The 20,687-nt window shown below is 41.7% G+C and overlaps 2 long non-coding RNA genes across 2 annotated transcripts in view; one reads left to right on the top strand and one right to left on the bottom strand.

The window, feature by feature from the left end:
- Positions 1-20,687, bottom strand: part of LOC142294369 (uncharacterized) — a 100,928-nt gene that overhangs the window by 22,408 nt on the left and 57,833 nt on the right. The window lies entirely within an intron of this gene.
- LOC142294358 (uncharacterized) lies at positions 15,522-19,223 on the top strand. Its single transcript, XR_012751300.1, has 3 exons — positions 15,522-15,580; positions 18,375-18,527; positions 19,144-19,223. It is a non-coding gene; the product is annotated as an uncharacterized LOC142294358 (long non-coding RNA).

The raw sequence follows: 20,687 nt of genomic DNA, 5'->3' as shown, positions 1-20,687 counted from the left end.
CACGAACTTAAATCCCCTACAAACCACCATGGCTCCGGCCGTGGATCTCCCCGCCGAGGTCCCTACGTGTGGCGCCAACCCCCTTTTCAGAGCGACGTGACCCCCGGGTCCGTGGAGAGCTCAAGACACCCACGATCACGGATCCGAGCGGCTCGGCAGCCGGCCGAGCCCCAGGGCGGTACACATCACACATGGAGACCCTGGGTGCATGACTCATGTAGGCCTGGGAAGAGGCTGGCTGCATGACACATGGAGGCCCTGGGGGGCTTGCTGCATGACACATGGAGGCCCTGGGGGGGGGCTGGCTGCATGACACATGGAGGCCCTGGGGGGGCTGGCTGCATGACACATGGAGGCCCTGGCGGCGGGGGTGGCTGCTTGACACATGGAGGCCCTGGAGGGGCTGGCTGCATGATACATGGAGGTCTATAGGGCTGCATTATACATGGAGGTCTATGGGGATGCATTATACATGGAGGTCTATGGGGCTGCATAATAAACATGAAGGACACCTTATACATGGACTATATGGGTGCATTATACATGGAGGAGTATTGGGCTGCATAATACAATATGAAGGTTTATGGGGCTGCATTGTAATACATATAGGACTATGGGGGCTATATTATAATATATGGAGGACTATGGAGGCTACTTTATACATGGAGGACTATGGGGGTGCATTATAAAACATGGAGGACTGTGGTGCAGTATAATACATGGAGAACTATGGGAAATGCATTATAATACATAGAGGACTATGGTGGTGCATTCTAATATATGAAGGGTTATGTGGGACCCTTTATATATGGAAGGCTATGTGGGGGCCATTATAGTATTTGGAGAACTATATACGAGGGGGGACAAAGATACAAGCATGGGATGGGAATGTTTTGTGCTGAGGGAAAAAGGCTCTTTCCCTCAACCCCCAGCTTTCCCATGCTCTGCTATACATCGCTCAGCACCCAGCTTTCCCATGCTCTGATATGGGGAAGCTGGGTGCTGAGGGAATGATGTATAGCAAAGCATGGGAAAGCTGCGTGCCGAGGACAAGATGGATATCAGAACATGGGAAAGCTGTGGTGTGATAGAGGGATTTCAGTTCATGGGAAATCTGGGTGCTGTGGGTAAGAGCCAAATGTCAGCATCATTATCCTGTACCCCGAGTGTCAGTGTCATTATCCCATTCCCTAAGTGTCAGTGTACGTGGCGGGGGGCCCCGGTCCAAATTTTGCACCAGGGCCCATCAATTTCTAGTTACGCCACTGCATGCTGCGTCTGCTGGATCCAGCGAAAATTCTTTGTCGGGCTGACGGAAAGGACGCAGCATGGAACGTTTTTTGTCTCCGGCAAAAAAAACAGATCACGCCGGATCCGGTGCCGTCTGGCATGTTGTATAATGGAAGCCTATGGGCGCCGGATCCGTTGTCATCTGGCATATGATAGAATCCAACGATTGATCCGGTTTTTTGAACTGAGCATGCTCAGTATCACAACGGATCCGTCAAAAAACGGAAGTAATGCATGGAAAAAATTGATGTGACAGATCCGTTTTTTTGCTGAATCTGTCGCATCAGTTTTTTTGCCGGATCATGCCTGATGGCAAAAACCGGATGTGTGAAAGCAGCCTGACTGGTAGTAGAGATCCCTCATGTAGCGTCTATGTCCGGTGCAGTTGCACAGAGCAAGGTGGATGCCCTTCCAGGAACAAGTAGTGAAGCAGTTTCAAAATTTCCAGTAAATCCAAGTGGACAAAAAAAACATTTTCTTATACAAAAATTCTAAATTTTATTTGTTTATTTGATTGAAAAACACTACATTTGAATGGCTGGTAGAAAACTAACAGGGTGTCCCAGACTTCGCGTTTCAACGATATGCTACATCTTCATCATGGTCTGTATTCTGAAAGCCACAAAAGTTCATCTATTTAAATCCTCAGATCACAAGATTAATTAAAAATGGGAGTACATCCTTCTAATATGAGAGGCTAAAAACAAAGTTTCAAAAATCCCTAGTTCATTTTTTGCAAAAAATATATATATACTGTATATAGTTGCACTTCAGGTTAACTCTATACATATGGACAAATATACTTACATGAGTTTACTAATACAAAAAAATATATATATATAATAATAATAATAATAATAAAAAATGTATGAGAATCTCCACAGTTAAATAGTACAATTCATACCACAATTTCGTATCTTATCTTATATTTAAACCTGTCATGATCCTTTAAATAATTTTTTTGTAACAATAAATGTATGAGTATCTCCACAATTAAACAGTCCAGTTCATGCCACGATTTCACCTATAGCACATTATCAGATCTTTTCAAACCTGTTGGGATCCGACTCTTCATAGTAAATATCCATTTGCTTTCATGATTTAATAACTTGTGCCAATGATCTCCTCCTTTGTTTGGCTGCTCGACTTTTTCTATTCCCTTAAATTTGAATCTAGTCGCATCTCCTTTATGTTTATTTATAAAGTGTCTAGATACCGCTGAGACTGCTCCCACTGCTGGGTTTTGGACATTAGAGAGGTGCTTGAAGATTCTTCTCTTCAGGGGTCCTGTGGTTCAGCCCATGAACTGGAGTTGACATATAGAGCAGTCTAAAAGGTACACTACATGTGTCGTATTGCAGTTTATGAATTCTTGTATGTTATATTCATTTTTGTTGTGGCTAGAAAAAAAAAGTACTCTATTTTTCAGCTTTTGAATCTGTTAGTTTTCTACCAGCCATTCAAATGTAGTGGTTTTTTTCCCCAAAAATCTTTATGTTACAAAAGAATAACAACAAGGTGCTAGAAATCACAGACAAAAAGCTATCACCATGAGATATATCTAAATTACAAAACAATAGGGCTCTTATAGGCACCAGTCAAAAATTACTCTGATACCAAGTTATCATGGAGTCCACGAAGAGATATCCAATGCTTATCCTTATTTTGTTGTCTTACTGGAGTCTGGACTATCCAGACCAACATTTTTTATAAGAAAAAAGAGAGAAAAAGAAAGAAAAGATAAAAAAAAAAGAAGGAAAGAAAAGGAGAGAAAGAGATAAGGAGGGGAAGGATGAGAGGTAATGAAGGAAAAATAAGAACAGACAAAAGGACATCAGATGGGATGAGAGGAGATCCTGCTGTGACCACAGGAAAATATGAGGATTAGGGAAAGGAGAAGGGGAAACATAAAACGAGGGAAGGCGAGACGGAAAGGACTGGATGGTGGGCCCAGTGATAGATCAGGACTTGATGAAAAGGGGGATCCTAGACTCCCCCGTTGTGGGCCCCTGTCAAAACCACCCAACTGCACCCAAAAAGGGCCAAAGAGCAACCCATCATATGCACAGCATAACGGAGAAATCGGAGGAATCCCTAAATACCATCCAATCCTAAAAAAAACATAGAAAGATGTCTCATTAAAATGTAACTTTTAATAAATACCTCAAAAAGTCAAAGACCATATTGTTCACAAAAAAAAAAATTGGATCCAGCAGAGTGTGTAATAGCACAAAAGAACCAGGCGGGAGAGTTAGAATATAAACTGGCCCTAAGTAAGCCCTAATAGAAACTCTCCCTACCTAGCAATGGAGGGTATGACGCCCTAAAGGTTCTGGCTCCCCCATTCACCGTCGGGAAACCCTATATAGCCCTGTTCAGCCCTGCACAGATCAAAAAATCACACCAAAGGAATAAACAAAAGACCACCATCTAAATAATGGAAGGTCAAAAAAAATTATCTGGTAAATTTTCAAAGACAATGTCTCAAAAACATAACAAAAGACCACCATCCAAATAGATGGAAAGTCAACAAAATTTATCTGATAACAGTTTTGTCCAACTTTGTTACGTTTTAATGGGACATCTTTCTGTTTTTTTTCTAATTCTGTTCTAATTCTGTTCCTATTCTATCGGCTGCGGCCTGGTTATATCTACCATTCAATCCTGCCAGGTTTGAAGAAAATTCTCATAGCTTCTCTCATCATGGGATGACAGTCTCGCCATTCGAAATCAGAAATCCATCTCAGATGCCCAATCCGCAAGAGTGGGGACCATCCTGGTTCGCCAACGTCTGGGAATAATGGATCTGGTCGCTGAGAGGCAGTGCTTAAATAGGCCATTTTTAACGACCTTAAGAGAACAGAAGACCAACTTGGGAGGAAACACAGCATTTAACTCCTGCAATGTGTTTAAAGACCCGAAAAATCTTGTTCCAAAGTGAGCATATACAGTAACAGGAAACTCCCACCAGATATGCAACAATGAGCCCACGACCGACCCACATCTCCAGCACTGGTCTGAGACAGTTGGACAGATTCTATGCAGCTCTGCAGGACACCGGTACCATCTAGAAATAATGTTATAGTTTTTTTCCTGGAGTTTACAGGCCATTGGTAGCCTATGTGAAAAAGAAGGATCTCCTCCATACCTTCTCTGATAAGGACAGACCCAAGTCCCGTTCCCATTCTCTTACAAATCAAAGAGATTTGAGGCTGGGGTGTGAGATTAGGAAGGAGTATATTTGAGAGATAATGTGATCCGGTACAGAGTCCTACATCAACAAAGAATCAAATGCAGTATATGCAGAGTTGAGCACAGAGTCTGGCTGGAAGGTCGCAAGAAAGGATTGAAACTGGAGATACGAGAACCATGGTATCGGCCTATTTGGACAGAGAGCCTTCAAGTCGTTTAGTAATGGTAGGGAGGGTGAACCCATAAAGGCTCTGACGAAGTCTTGTTTTATGGTGGAAGGGACGAATCAAGAACTCTCTCACTCTCACTGTCAGGGGGAATGCCGGATTTTCAAAGACAGGTGTCATTGGTCCCACAAGTTCGGATATTTGAAATTTGGGAAGGATGCAGTTCCATATATGCAAGAGATCATTTGTTAGAAAAGAAATTATATCTCCAGACGGATGTGTATGTTTGGGAATCCAAGGTGGCGATGTCAAGCTCAAGGGTGACATTGAGGACTCAAAAGAAACCCATCTCCTCTGATCAGCTTCATGAAACCAGTCAACCAACCTAGAAGGATGGATGACACATAGTACCGATTAAAATTTGATAAACCCATGCCTCCTTGTTTTTTCGTTCTCGGTAACTGCCTATGGACAAATCTAGGCCTGTTTGACTTCCACACAAAACTATTACAAGCTTTATTGAGTCGTATAAAAAAATACTGGGTGAGGATAGGCACTGCCTGAAAAAGATATAAAAGTTTGGGGAGAACGTCCATTTTCAGAACGTTAATCCTCCCAAACCAAGAGAGGCTACTTCTGTCATACTTTTTAAGATCTGTTTTAATCCGATCAAGTAGGGGTCTATGATTACGCAAGTAGAGCTGGGTTAGAGCCGCGGAAAGATTGGTACCTATATATATTAATGGGAATAAAAGAGATCCGGGTTTAATGCTGGGCTAGAAACCACATAAATCCAAAGGTGTGTGATGAAATCCTTTTTTCTTTATTCTGCTGGTCAACGCGTTTCAAAAACATATCCGTCTTGTTCATCAGGACAAAAGAAATAATATAGCAACGTCCACAAAATAGGAGTACTATATACACGCCTAAGATGTGCCACATTTACAAATGTGAGTCAGCAATCCCATGACTCAGAGCCACGTGGGATGTGAAAAAAGGGGAAGAAAAAGAAGAAGAAATAAAGAGAGAAAGAAAGGAGAAAAAAAAGGGGAAAAGAAGAGAAGTGAAAAAAAGATTCTAAAGTCACTTTCAATTTGAAAACATTAGAAATCTTTTAATTTTGTTTTACAAATTGAAAGTGACTTTAGAATTTTTTTTTCACTTCTCTTCTTTTCCCCTTTATTTCTCACTTTCTTTCTCTCTTTTTTTTCTTCTCCTTTTTCTTCCCTTTTTTTCACATCCCACGTGGCTCTGAGTCATGGGAATGCTGACTCACATTTGTAAACGTGGCACATCTTAGGCGTGTATATAGTACTTCTATTTTGTGGACATTGCTATATTATTTCTTTTGTCCTGATGAAGAAGACGGATATGTCTTTGAAACGCGTTGACCTGCAGAAATAAAGAAAAAAGGATTTCATCACACACCTTTGGATTCATCTGGTTTCTTGTGCAGCATTAAACCTGGATCTCTTGTATTCCAATTATTTTAACCCTTTCTTCGGGGCTGCTGCTGACCACCATTTGATATATGTGTATAATAGGAGTTGTGCCTGACACAACTTCAGCAGGTGAGTGTGCCTTTGGCACCTTATTTGTGAAATCTCATACCTGGTAAGACCCTATGTGCGCTTTCTCTTCCACAGACAAATAATATATATTTTAATGAGGAGTTGGCCCACTTGAACGGAAAGGAGTGTCCGATGGGAGGTTTATATTAAGAATTTCTGTTTTTGTTAAATTAACTTTTAAGTTATGTACATGGCTGTAGGTTTCAAATTCTTTAAGTATGGAGGGAAGGGAGACCTCTGGCTCAGTAATGAAAATTAGTAGGTCATTCGCGTAAACAGCTATTTTATGTGTGGCACCTCCAACACGTAGACCTTTGATGTCTGGGTTGTGCCGTAGCTCGACCGCCAAACCATAGTATCATAGTATCATAGTATCATAGTTTTTAAGGTTGAAGGGAGACTCTAAGTCCATCTAGTTCAACCTGTAGCCTAACATGTTGATCCAGAGGAAGGCAAAAAAACCCCAATGTGGCAAACAAGTTCCAATGGGGAAAAAATGTCCTTCCTGACTCCACATCCGGCAATCAGACTAGTTCCCTGCATCAATACCCTGTCATAAAATCTAATATACATAACTGGTAATATTAAATTTTTCAAGAAAGGCGTCCAGGCTCTGCTTAAATGTTAGTAGTGAATCACTCATTACAACATCATGCGGCAGAGAGTTCCACAGTCTCACTGCTCGCACAGTAAAGAATCCTCATCTGTGATTATGATTAAACCTTCTTTCCTCAAGACGTAGCGGATGCCCCCGTGTTCCAGTCGCAGGCCTAGGTGTAAAAAGATCTTTGGAAAGGTCTCTGTACTGTCCCCTCATATATTTATACATTGTGATTAAATCCCCCCTAAGCCTTCGTTTTTCCAAACTAAATAGCGAGGAAGCATTAAAAATATATAGAGAAAAAAATAAAATGTGTAAAAAACAAATATATTTAGCAAAAGTAGAAACTGAGAGACTCATTGCTAAGGAAAGCAAAGCAAATCCCAAACTATTCTTTAATTATATAAACAGAAAAAAGATTAAAATTGATGGTGTTGGCCCTTTAAAGAATAATGAGGGTAAAATCATAGAAAGCGATGTGGGAAAAGCAAATGTTTTAAATACTTTTTTCTCAACTGTGTTCACACAGGAAAAGCATATGCCAGGGGAAATGCAGAGTGATCATGTAAATGCCCCATTAAGTATGACCTGCCTAACCCAGGAAGAAGTGCAGAACCAACTTAGTAATATTAAAATTGACAAATCACCAGGCCCTGATGGCATTCACCCTCGGGTATTAAGGGAGTTAAGTAATGTGATAGACAGGCCTCTATTCCTTTTATTTAAAGACTCTATAGAAACTGGGTCTGTTCCACTGGATTGGCGGCTAGCAAATGTGGTACCAATATTCAAAAAAGGGTGCAAAAGGGAACCTGGAAACTATAGGCCGGTAAGCTTAACATCTGTTGTGGGTAAAATGTTTGAAGGGTTTTTAAGGGATACTATTATGGAATGTCTCAATGTTAATAACTGTTTAACTCCATATCAACATGGATTTATGAAGGATCGCTCCTGTCAAACTAACCTGATCAGCTTCTATGAGGATGTAAGCTCTCACATGGACCGAGGAGAATCATTGGATGTCATTTATCTCGACTTCAGTAAAGCATTTGACACTGTCCCACATAAAAGACTGCTAAGTAAAATGAGAAAGCTTGGGCTCGGGGAAAATGTGTGTAGATGGGTAGGTAGCTGGCTTAGTGGTAGAAAACAAAGAGTGGTTATTAATGGCGCATACTCAGATTGGGCCAGGGTTACTAGTGGGGTGCCACAGGGGTCTGTATTGGGCCCCCTACTATTTAATATATTTATTAATGATCTGGTGGATGGTTTACAGAGTAAAATATCAGTATTTGCAGATGATACAAAACTATGTAAGGTAGTTAACACAAAGGAGGACAGTTTGCAACTACAGATGGATTTGAGTAAATTGGAGAATTGGGCTGAAAAATGGCAAATGAGGTTTAACACAGATAAGTGTAAGGTTATGCACATGGGAAGGAGAAACAGATGCTACGATTACTTACTAAATGGGAAACTGCTGGGGAAATCAGACATGGAAAAAGACTTAGGCATCTTAGTGAATAAGAATCTAAATTGGAGTGCCCAGTGTCAGGCAGCAGCCACCAAAGCAAATAGGGTGATGGGATGCATTAGAAGAGGTCTGGGGGCACGAGATGAAAACATCATTCTCCCTCTGTACAAATCACTAGTCAGACCACACTTGGAGTATTGTGTGCAATTTTGGGCGCCGGTGCTGAAGAAAGACATTACTGAACTTGAAAGGGTTCAGAGGCGGGCTACTAAAATAATAAATGGAATGGGTGCATTACAATACACGGAAAGGTTATCAAAATTAGGTCTATTTACTCTAGAAAAGAGAAGACTTAGGGGAGACCTAATAAATATGTACAAATATATCAGAGGGCCATATAGAGATCTCTCCCATGATCTGTTTGTACCAAGGACTATGACAAGAACAAGGGGGCATTCTTTTCGATTGGAGGAAACAAAATTCCTACATCAGCATAGAAGAGGGTTCTTCACGGTAAGAGCAGTGAGGCTCTGGAACTCTCTTCCTGAGGAAGTGGTGATGGCCAACTCACTGAATGAATTTAAGAGAGGAATGGATGCATTTCTTGTTAGCAAAAGTATAGAAGGTTATAAATAGCATAATCTTACAGGTAGATAGAAGAGCGACCAAGATTATTAGAGGAATGGGTGGGCTGCAATACCAAGACAGGTTATTAAACTTGGGGTTAGTTAGTTAGGAAAAACAAAGGCTTAGGGGGATCTAATCACAATGTATAAATATATGAGGGGACAGTACAGAGACCTTTCCAAAGATCTCTTTACACCTAGGCCTGCGACTGGAACACGGGGGCATCCGCTACGTCTTGAGGAAAGAATGTTTAATCATAATCACAGATGAGGATTCTTTACTGTACGAGCAGTGAGACTATGGAGCTCTCTGCCGTATGATGTTGTAATGAGGGATTCACTAGTAAAATTTAAGCAGAGCCTGAACGCATTTCTTGAAAAATATAATATTACCAGTTATGTATATTAGATTTTATGACAGGGTGTTGATCCAGGGAACTAGTCTGATTGCCGTATGTGGAGTCAGGAAGGAATTTTTTTCCCCATTGGAGCTTATTTGACACATTGGGTTTTTTTTGCCTTCCTCTGGATCAACATGTTAGGCTACGGGTTGAACTAGATAGACTTAGAGTCTCCCTTCAACCTTAAAAACTATGAAACTATGAAACTATAAATAACCCCAAGTTTAATAACCTGTCTTGGTATTGCAGCCCACCCATTCCTCTAATAATCTTGGTCGCTCTTCTCTGCACCCTCTCCAGTTCAGCTATGTCCTTCTTATATATCGGTGACCAGAATTGTACACAGTATTCTAAGTGCGGTCGCACTAGTGACTTGTACAGAGGTAGAACTATATTTTTTTCATGAACACTTATACCTCTTTTAATACATCCCATTATTTTATTAGCCCTGGCAGCAGTTGCCTGACACTGTCCACTAAAGTGAAGTTTACCATCCACCCATACACCCAAGTCTTTTTCTGTGTCTGTTTTACCCAGTGTTCTACAATTAAGTACATAATCATAAATGTTATTTCCTCTACCCAAGTGCATGACCTTACATTTATCTACATTAAACTTCAATTGCCACTTCTCAGCCCAATCCTCCAATTTACATAAATCTCCCTGTAATATAAAATTATCCTCCTCTGTATTGATTACCCTGCAGAGTTTAGTATCATCTGCAAATATTGAAATTCTACTCCGCATGCCCCCAACAAGGTCATTTATAAATATGTTGAAATGAAGCGGGCCCAATACTGACCCCTGTGGTACCCCACTATGAACTGAGACCCAGTCCGAGTACGTACCATTAATAACCACCCTTTGTTTCCTATCACTGAGCCAGTTTTTAACCCAGTTACACATATTTTCCCCTATCCCCATTATTCTCATTTTATGTACCAACCTTTTGTGTGGCACCGTATCAAAAGCTTTTGAAAAGTCCATATACACAACATCCACTGCATTTCCCTGGTCCAGGCTTGAACTTACCTCTTCATAGAAGCTGATCAAATTAGTTTGACAGGATCGATCCCTCATAAACCCGTGTTGATACTCTGTCATAAGGTTATTTTTCTTGAGATACTCCAGTATAGCATCTCTCAAGAAACCCTCAAGGATTTTACCAACCGTAGAGGTTAAACTTACCGGCCTATAATTTCCCCGGCTCAGTTTTTGTCCCCTTTTTGAATATTGGCACCACATTTGCTATGCGCCAGTCCTGCGGTACTGACCCTGTTATTAAGGAATCTGAGAAGATTAAAAATAATGGTCTATCTATCACAGAACTCAATTCCTGTAGTACTCTGGGGTGTATGCCATCCGGGCCCGGAGATTTGTCAACCTTAGTGATTTCGAGGCGGCGGCGTACTTCCTGCTGAGTTAAGCAGGTAATATTCAAGGGTGAATTTATGGTATCACTGGTCATGTCATCTGCCATGGCATTTTCTTGCATAAAAACCGTAGAAAAAAAGTAATTCAGCAGGTTGGCTTTACCCTCATCCCCTTCCACCATTTCACCAAGACTATTTTTAAGGGGGCTAACACTATCGCTTTTCAGTTTTTTACTGTTTATGTAGTTAAAGAATATTTTAGGATTATTTTTACTTTCTCTCGCAATGAGTCTCTCTGTCTCAAACTTAGCTAACTTAATTTGCTTTTTACATATTTTATTTAATTTTCTATAATTATATAATGCCTCATCACTACCTACCCTCTTTAATTCTTTTAAGGCTTTCTGTTTTTCTTTTATTGCTTCCCTTACAGCTCTATTTAGCCATAGGGGTTTCCTCCTATTTCTAGCATGTTTGTTCCCATAGGGTATATTTTCTGCACAAGCCCTATTCAGGATGCTCCTAAAAGTCTCCCATTTGCTTTGTGTACTTTTATTACTTAGTACATCATCCCAGTTTATTGCACTAAGATCATCTCTCAACCGTTTAAAATTTGCTTTCCTGAAGTTTAGTGTCCTTGTAGCCCCTCTACTAGACATCTTACTAAAGAATACATGAAAACTTATTATTTTGTGATCACTATTCCCCAAGTAACCCCCAACTTGTATATTTGATATGCGGTCTGGCCTATTGGTTAGTACAAGGTCTAGTAGTGCTCCCCCTCTTGTGGGGTCCTGTACCATTTGTGAAAGGTAATTATCTTTCATTATTATCAAAAATATATTTCCTTTGCTGGAACTGCAAGTTTCTGTTCCCCAATTTATATCAGGATAGTTAAAGTCCCCCATAATAATTACCTCTCCGAGACTCGCTGCTTTATCAATTTGCTTTATGAGGAGATTCTCTACCTCTTCCATAATATTCGGCGTCTTATAACACACCCCTATCAGTATTTTATTATTTATTCTCCCCCCCCTTATCTCCACCCATAGGGACTCTACATTCTCAGTACCCTCACATATGTTGTCACGCAGGATGGGTTTTAAGGATGATTTTACATATAGACACACACCTCCCCCTCGCTTATTTGTACGGTCATTCCTGAATAGGCTATAACCCTGTAAATTAACAGCCCAGTCATAGCTCTCATCCAGCCATGTCTCTGATATCCCGACTATATCATAATTTTCTTCCAACAATATTAATTCTAATTCCTCCACCTTATTTGTGAGGCTTCGGGCATTAGTGTACATGCACGTTACGTATGACTCTGTACCTGTATTCCTGCTTACTGTATTAACTGTCCTAACCCTTCCCCCCGTACCACCCCCAATTTCATTACTTGTGCCCTGGTCACTATCTGCACTACATTCCCCTTCTATAAAGTGAATACCCTCGCCCCCCATTCCTAGTTTAAACACTCCTCCAACCTTCTAGCCATTTTCTGCCCCAGCAGAGCTGCACCCTCCCCATTAAGATGCAGCCCATCCCTAGCATAGAATCTGTAGCCAACTGAAAAGTCGGCCCAATTCTCCAGGAACCCAAAACCCTCTTTCCTACACCAATTCCTGAGCCACCTGTTAACCTCCCTGATCTCCCTTTGCCTCTCTGGTGTGGCTCGTGGCACAGGTAGTATTTCCGAAAATACCACCTTTGAGGTCCATGCTTTAAGCTTACAACCTAATTCCCTGAAATCATCTTTAAGGACCTTCCACCTACCTCTAACTTTGCAATTTGTGCCAATGTGTACAATGACCGCTGGGTCCTCCCCAGCCCCTCCCAGTAATCTGTCAACCCGATCAGCGATGTGCCGAACTCGAGCGCCAGGAAGACAACACACTGTTCGGCGATCCCTGTCTTTGTGACAGATTGCCCTATGTGTCCCCCTAATAATTGAGTCCCCCACTACCAGTACCTGTCTTGCCTGCCCTGCACTCCTATTCCCCCCCTTACTGGAGCAGACACTCCTCTGGCGTTCAGAGGTCATGCCTTGCTGCAGCAATGCTACCCCTGTAATGACATCCCCCTCATCTGCCAAGTTTGCAAACCTATTGGGGTGTGTCAGTTCAGGACTAGCCTTCCTTGCACTTTTCCCTTTACCCCCCTTCCTAACTGTCACCCAGCTACCTACCTCACCGTCCTGCCGCTCCCTACTACGATCCTCCCCCACATCTGACCCAGCAAGCTGCTGCTCAGTGAGCAGCAAACTCCTTTCCATATTGCTAATGCATCTCAGAGTTGCCAGCTGCTCATTTAGATCCAGTATCTGGGCTTCCAAATGTGCAACTTGCGCACATCTCGAACAACAGTATGCACCCTCGAACGGCTTTTCAAGGACTGCATACATGAGACAAGATGTACACTGGATCGCATTAGCAACAGTGGAGCACATTTTCTAATGGGGATAGCACTAAACAAATGTTAAGTAATTAAACAACTAAATACAAACAATTCTACTCACACTTACTTTTGCTCACACTTTGCTCACTCACGCTCACAATGAAGAAGACAGGCTAAAATTAGCGCGCCGCTAGGCGCGCGGTTTTCAGAAGTCTTCCTTCCGGCTGTAACGGCCAAAACCCGGTTCTACTTGAGCTTGCGGTGACTCTTCACTTATCCCAGAAGGCACTGGGAATATGCAAATTATCCTCGCAAGACTCCTTGCTCCATAACAATTGCATACAACAATGGAGACAGGGGACACCCCTGCCTTGTCCCATTTAAGATATCAAAAGGGTCAAAAAATGTACGTTGCAACATACTTCAGCTGAAGGATTCTTATATAATACTAAGATCCTACCAAAAAGGCCAGGACCCAAATTGATCTGTTTAAGAGCACTTTGTAGGAAAGACTAGCCAACCCGATCAAATGCCTTCTCCACGTTAAGTGACATTGTGCCTGAGAAATGAGGAGCATGGACCTAATCGTATTGTTCCTTGCTTTCCTTTGGGGAATAAAACCCACATGGTCATTATGTACCAGTCTCACTGCAATGAGCTTTGAGAAAAATATAACATCAATGTTAATCAAGGAGATCGGGTGGTAGCTAGGGCACAACTTTGAATCTTTCCCTGGCTTCAGTATGACCGTAATGTGGGCCTCGAGCATCTGCTTAGGGAAGGAATTCGTGTCAGAAATGTATTAAAAACCTTGGTTAAGAAAGGCAGCAACTGGGCCACAAATTTTTAATAGAACTTGTCCGTAAACCCATCGGGCCCTGGGCTTTTATTAGCGGGGGTTGAATTAATAATGTGGAGGACCTCTTCCTCAGTAAAGGGCTGCTCTAGTGAAGAAGAGAGTGTGCCCGAGATAGGGGGCAGTGGCGCTTCATGGACATAACTGTCTATTTTTGCTTGTAACACAGAGGGGGATAGATCAACATATTGGCCTCTAATATTGTACAAGAAGTTGCAGTATTCTTTTAACATGTTTGATATCTGTTTAGAGTCATTAACATTTACGTTGGTGTCAGAGTGGATGGACGGAATGTATGTGGTAAGCATCCTGGGATGCAAGCTTCTAGATAGGGGCCCGCTGCACTTGTCAGCAAATTCATAAAAATACTGCTGCATCCTTTCCCGATACTTTGAATAACTTTGATCTAGACACTTGACGAGGGTTTCCGAGATTGGGTTCTGCTTGTTCAATTGCTCTAAAGTGTATATTTATTTTAAGAGGAGTTCAATCTGTGAGGCCTTTTCTTTTTTCAATCTGGAGCCCTCTCTGATGAGGACACACCGTATCACACATTGTAAAGTCTCCCATTGGATCGGTAGGGGAGTCCTATCGTTTTGGTGATGAGTTAAGAAATCAGAAATAGCTGCACGCTTCTATGGTGACATTGTCTGCAAGTAGGTTAGGGTTCAAACGCCAGTGCCAGGCACTTGTATGTGTACTTGGTAGTTGGAGGGTTAGGAGTATAGGGGCATGATCTGACCAGGTCATGGAGCCGATTAAGGCCGAGGGGCTCCAGATCAATAACTGATGGCTGATCAAGATGTAGTCAATCCATCTGTAAGAGTTATGGACGGAGGAATAGTACATACAATCGCCACATGTCCACCAAACGCATCTGAAACAGCATCTCAAACAGCACCCTCTTAAGTGTTGAAATCTGATCAGGGAAGATTGCCGACTTACCCGTCGATGAGTCCCAAATCCTATGCAAGACTAGATTAAAGTCGCCACCAGAAGCCCGCCATTCATTTGAGGTATCTCTGACCTGATGCAGTCTGGCCCTTATTTGGAAAATAAAAAATAGCCACAGAGTAGATCTGGTTCAAGAAAATATATTGACCATTTTCATTCAGCTCCGCCCCAAGACCTTGACCGGCAGGTTTTTGTGTATTATGATGCTAACCCCCTTAGATTTAGTTGTCATTTTCGGAGCATGATACCAATTGGGAAAGTATTTCTTCTTCTTTTTTTTTTTTTTCAGAAGAAGTATTTATTCTTAATCTCCGGGAAATGGCCTTTTCTGAAATGTGTTTCCTGCAGGAAATCGAGATAAAAAAGGAGACTGTGGAGAAAAATAGCGCAATAGGGTCTTAACTGGCAACACCAATAGGAATGAATGTAGGAACACTGATCTATAGGGCTTGTGATAGTCACAACTCCTATAATAGCGTAGTCACAGTGTGAAAATAGCTGCAGGAATAGGATTCCTGCAACATGGATTCTCGAGACATTGTGCTATTTTTCATAAACAGATTTCCCTTAAGGTCACTCCCATTGAGCAAATACCGACAAACATCCCCAATTGTTCAGAAGTTCTCAGCAAGAAGGAGACTTATTTAATAGCGGCTCCATGGACAATGCTACCAGGTGTGTATCTTGTCAAATGTATGCATGCCTTGAACGAGGGTGAATATGTCTGCACTCGATGCAAGCATGTTACATATTTGGAAGCGAGGTAACTGATCTAAATAAGCAGCTTGCAACACTCAGGGGCAATGCAAACCTGGAGAGGAGTTTAGAGCTCACTGAGCTTTCTCTGGCTGGGGCCAGTGCTATGGAGGAGGGTGGAGGTGGTGAAGATCAAGACCCAGAGGTAGGTGGCTGGGTAACAGTTAGAAGAAGAGGTAGGGGGAAAAGTGTCAGGGAGTCTAGTCCTGATCTAGCACAACCTAGTAAATATGCCTGTTTGGCTGATATTAGGAATGAAGGGCCAGGACTAGGATCACTACAGCAGGACGTGGCTCCTAGCAAGAAGGAAAACAACTGCTGTAGGAAGGAGGGAAATAGGAGTGCAGCAAAGCCCAGACAGATGTTGGTGGTAGGGGACTCTATAATTAGGTGGACAGGCAGGGTCATCTGTCGCCGAGACCGTGAATGCCAAACAGTGTGTTCTCTGCCATGTGTTCGGGTTTGGCATATTGTGGATCGGATAGACAGATTGCTGGGTGGGGCTGGGGAAAACCCAGTGGTCATGGTGCACATTGATACTAATGACAAAGTTAGTGGCAGGCGGAAGGTCCTTAAAAATGATTACAGGGAACTAGGAGAGAAGCTGAAGTCCAGGACCTCCAAGGTGGTGTTTAAGTAAGTTTAAGGATATACTCCTAGAGTCCTGTAAAATACTTATACCCTCTGGTAATAAAATGTCCAGGAAAAAAAAGAAACCACTTTGGATAAATAAGACAGTACAAAGTATAATAAAACAAAAACAAAGGGCGTTTAAAATCTTGAAGGCTGAGAATACAGAAAAAGCATTTCAGAAGTATAAAGATATCAATAGGAAATGCAAAAAAGAAATCACGCAAGCAAAATTAGCTACTGAAACAAAAATCGCCAATGACATTAAAATAAATCCAAAAATCTTTTATAATTACATTAATGCCAAAAACAAATAATAACAATATAATAACAAGATAGGTATAGAGGACAAACAAAAGACTGAGATATTAAACAGGCACTTCTCATCTGTGATCACCAAGTAACTGACTGTACCAGGGATCATTCAACAAATGAAATATCAAAGTTCACCACCCGATATAATTAATTTAACACAAGAAGAAGTACGCCTACGTCTGGGTAAATTAAATATTGACAAAGCCCCCGGGCCAGATGGCATTCATCCACGAATATTGAGGGAATTGAGCTCCGTAATCGACAGACCGCTGTATCTCATCTTCTTAGACTCGCTTGTAACAGAGTTGGTGCTTCAGGATTGGAGGATTGCTGATGTGGTACCGATATTTAAGAATGGTAAGAGGGTAGATCCAGGCAACTACCGTCCAGTAAGCCTGACATCAGTAGTATGCAAAGTTTTTGAGGGCATTTTAAGGGATGACATACAAAAAGATATTGCAGAAAATAATATAATAACTGACAGACAGCATGGATTCATGAAAGATAAGTCATGTCTAACCAACCTGTTGGGGTTCTATGAAGGGGTAAGTGCAAACCTGGATATTGGTAATGCAGCTGATGTGATTTATTTGGACTTTGCAAAGTCATTTGATACTGTACCACATAACAGCCTCATACTGAAGCTGCAGAAGCAAGGACTAGGGGAAACTATATGCAATTGGGTAAGGAATTATCTAAAAGATAGGAAACATAGAGTAGTCATAAATGGTACATTCTCTAAATGGGCTATCGTAAGCAGTGCGGTGCCTTAGGGATCTGTGCTAGGACCGATTCTTTTTAATCTCTTTATTAATGACCTTGTGGATGAGATTGATAGTAAAGTGTCAGTCTTTGCTGATGACACCAAACTATTCACAGTTGTTCACAGTTGATCCTATGGCCAAAATGAATTTTCGGTCACGTGACCAGACGTGGCTTCGCCAAATCCATGACACATTTAAGGAGGATGGTGGGTCAGTACGTGATGATGCAACAGTTTTGGATGAAAAAATAATGAAATATAAATCTCTCCTCCATAAGAGGACCAAATTATGGTGGAATTGTGCCTTTTTGGAGAAGTATCAACAAAAGAATCTAATCTGTAGGGGACTTAGGATTCATGTGTCACCTTCTTTCCCTGTTGAAGATGAGGGCTTTAAGAAAAACTGGGAGCAGCTGGCCAATACATGCTCAATAGGTTTTATTAATTTATTGATTGCTCTCAATGAATCTAACTTAGCCGATTTGGAAATAGAGTTGGAAACATTACAAGTAGCAATCAGTAGTAGCTTATCTGGTGATGTCCTAAGCAAATTTGATGAGGACGTGGAAAAGGAAGTCTCTCAATGGGAGAGAGATATTAGGAACTTGAAACCTAAGAAATTTCGTAGAGACTTAAATGACCTCACTAGCAATCAAGTCTATAGATGGAGAACATCCCAATACAGAGCTGGTAGGGGGCCTGGGAATAACTCGAGGTCTAGGTCTAGGTCTACATCCATAAGATCATTCACTTCTGAAGAAAATTTCCAGGAATACACTTCCTCGACTGCTGGCGGGGGTTATGAATTAAGAACATTACCTGCAAGGACTAAAAATCGACAGACCCAGAACCCCAAGCAAAATCTGAATAAGGGGAGCTCTGGTCAGAAAAAAGATGTATTGCAGGTGATTAATTTGTCAGATCATTCCCTCACCAGTAGTCAAATTGAAGTGCTCTCTCGAGGCCTTACATTTTCTCCTACTAATAACTTTAATTTCTTCCTAGCCATGAAAGACTTGAATCTCTTTTTGCGCAAATTGTTGCTGAGGAAGCTACACAATAGAGGCAATGACGTACCTGTGCTGGAAACAGCAGCTGAAAGGGAATCTGTGGCCATTCTGGAGGATCTTTTGAATGCGCAGGAGACTGCCCAACAAGGTACATTTCCTAACTGTATTTTGCCAAACTCAACCCGTTTTCCCCCCATGGTCATATCCATGCGGTCATTGTCTTGCGTGTGCGAATGTCTCTCGGTGCTCTATATTCAGATCCAGTGATGGGACCCGTGTGTTCAACATTAATCAATACATTTCATGTGGCAGTTCTTATGTCATTTACTATGCCACATGCGGGTGCTCAAAAATCTATATTGGCCTCACTTCAACAGAACCCCGGATGAGGGTCTGAGAGCACGTGAGAGACATTTGCGCAGCAAAGACAGCGGTGGATGTGGCCTCTTTGAAAACTTTGCCTCGACATTTCAGACAATTTCATGACAGTGATGCTCGATCTCTGAGGGTTCTTGGGATCGACCTTATATATGGGGGCATCAGAGGAGGTAATATGAAAAAAATACTAGCCTAGAGGGAGGCAAGATGGATTGTGACGCTCGATACTCTGAGTCCTAAGGGACTCAATGAAAATTTGAGTTTTTCGTCCTTATAAACTGTTGCACCATCATCAATATAGTGGGTTCTGCTGTGTTTTTATCTTTTTAATCATTGTTTTTATCACATGTTGTTGATTATATATTGTATCTTTTTGTGTCTGGCAGTATCCATCTTGTAACCATATAAAGATCGTCTGTGAATATCCACACAATTACATCTTGGACCTTAACAGCATGATGCCGGCTGCCATAGGAATCTATATATGTTATATGACTGTGATTGCAAAATTGCGACATAATGTTATGTTCTATGTATGGCACCTGTGATTTCTTAGGATGTCTTCCTATGTATGGATTATAAGTGCATTTGGATGTGCGCATGCCCGGCCGAGTCACCCCCTCATGCCCCCCTGCGGTGTCTGTATGATTCCCGTGTGTTTTGCTTCTATGATCAACCTGAAAGTGAAAGTAAATAAACACACACAGTGAAAAATCCTTTATTTGGAATAAAAGACAAAAAACCACCCTGTTTCACCCCTTTATTAATCACCAAATACCCCTCCAGGTCCGACGTAAGCCACACAACACTGTCATCTCTGCTCCCTGAAGATGTAGCAGCACCGTAGAACACCATCGCGCTGTATCAGGTCCACGTAGCAATGAAGTGAATAGCGCTTTTTTTTTTTTTTTTAATTTTTAATTAAATCGTGCAGTAAAGTAAAAAAATAAATAAAAAAAAATGCGGTTCCCCCCATATTTGATACCAGCCAGGATAAAGCCGCACGGCTGGAGGCTGGTATTGCCAGGATGGGGAGCGCCACGGTATGGGGAGCCCACCACCCTAACAATATCACCCAGCAGCCGCCCGGAATAGCCGCATCCATTAGATGCGACAGTCCCGGAACTCTACCCAGCTCATCCTGAATTGCACTGGTGCGGTGGCAATCGGGGTAATAATGAGTTTAATCATGCCAGGCGTCTCCCCGAGACACCTTTCATGATTAAACTGAAAGTGAAAGTAAAGAAAAACACACTGCGAAAAATCCTGTATTTGGAATAAAAGACAAAAAAACCACCCTGTTTCACCCCTTTATTAATCCTCAAATACCCCTCCAGGTCCAACTTAATCCACACGACACTGTCAGCTCTGCTACAGAACACGAGTGCTCTGTATCAGCTCCACGTAGCAATCAAGTGAATCGCGCGTTCAGCAGAGGCGTCAGCAATGCAGAAGTCAAGATTACCAAATCTGCCTATCTTTATCATTAGAAGCAGTAGCTGAATGGATAGAGTGCTTGCCTAAGAAGCATTAGGTCGCGAGTTCTAGTCCCGGTAAAGAATTTTATTTCTTTTTTTTTAATTTTAAATTATATATATAATATATTTATAATTATAATTTAATTATGCACTGAGGGGAGGAGCTCTCTCTCTCTCCTTTCTCTTTCTCTCTCCTTTCTTTCTCTCTCCTTTCTCTCTCCTTTCTCTCTTTCCTTTCTTTTTCTCCTTTCTCTCTCACCTTTCTCTCTCTCCCTCCTTTCTTTCTCTCCTCTCTCTCCTTTCTCTCTCTCTCTTTCTCGCTCTCCTTTCTTTCTCTCTCCTTTCTTTCTCTCCTTTCTCTCTCTCCTTTCTCTCTTTCTCCTTTCTCTCTCTCCTTTCTCTCTCTCTCTCTCCTTTCTTTCTCTCCTCTCTCTCTCCTTTCTGTCTCTCTC

This window comes from Anomaloglossus baeobatrachus, chromosome 1 (assembly GCF_048569485.1).
Source record: "Anomaloglossus baeobatrachus isolate aAnoBae1 chromosome 1, aAnoBae1.hap1, whole genome shotgun sequence".
NCBI lineage: Eukaryota > Metazoa > Chordata > Amphibia > Anura > Aromobatidae > Anomaloglossus > Anomaloglossus baeobatrachus.
The sequence above is the reverse complement of the archived record's forward strand: the minus strand, read 5'-3'. Positions and strand labels throughout refer to the sequence as shown.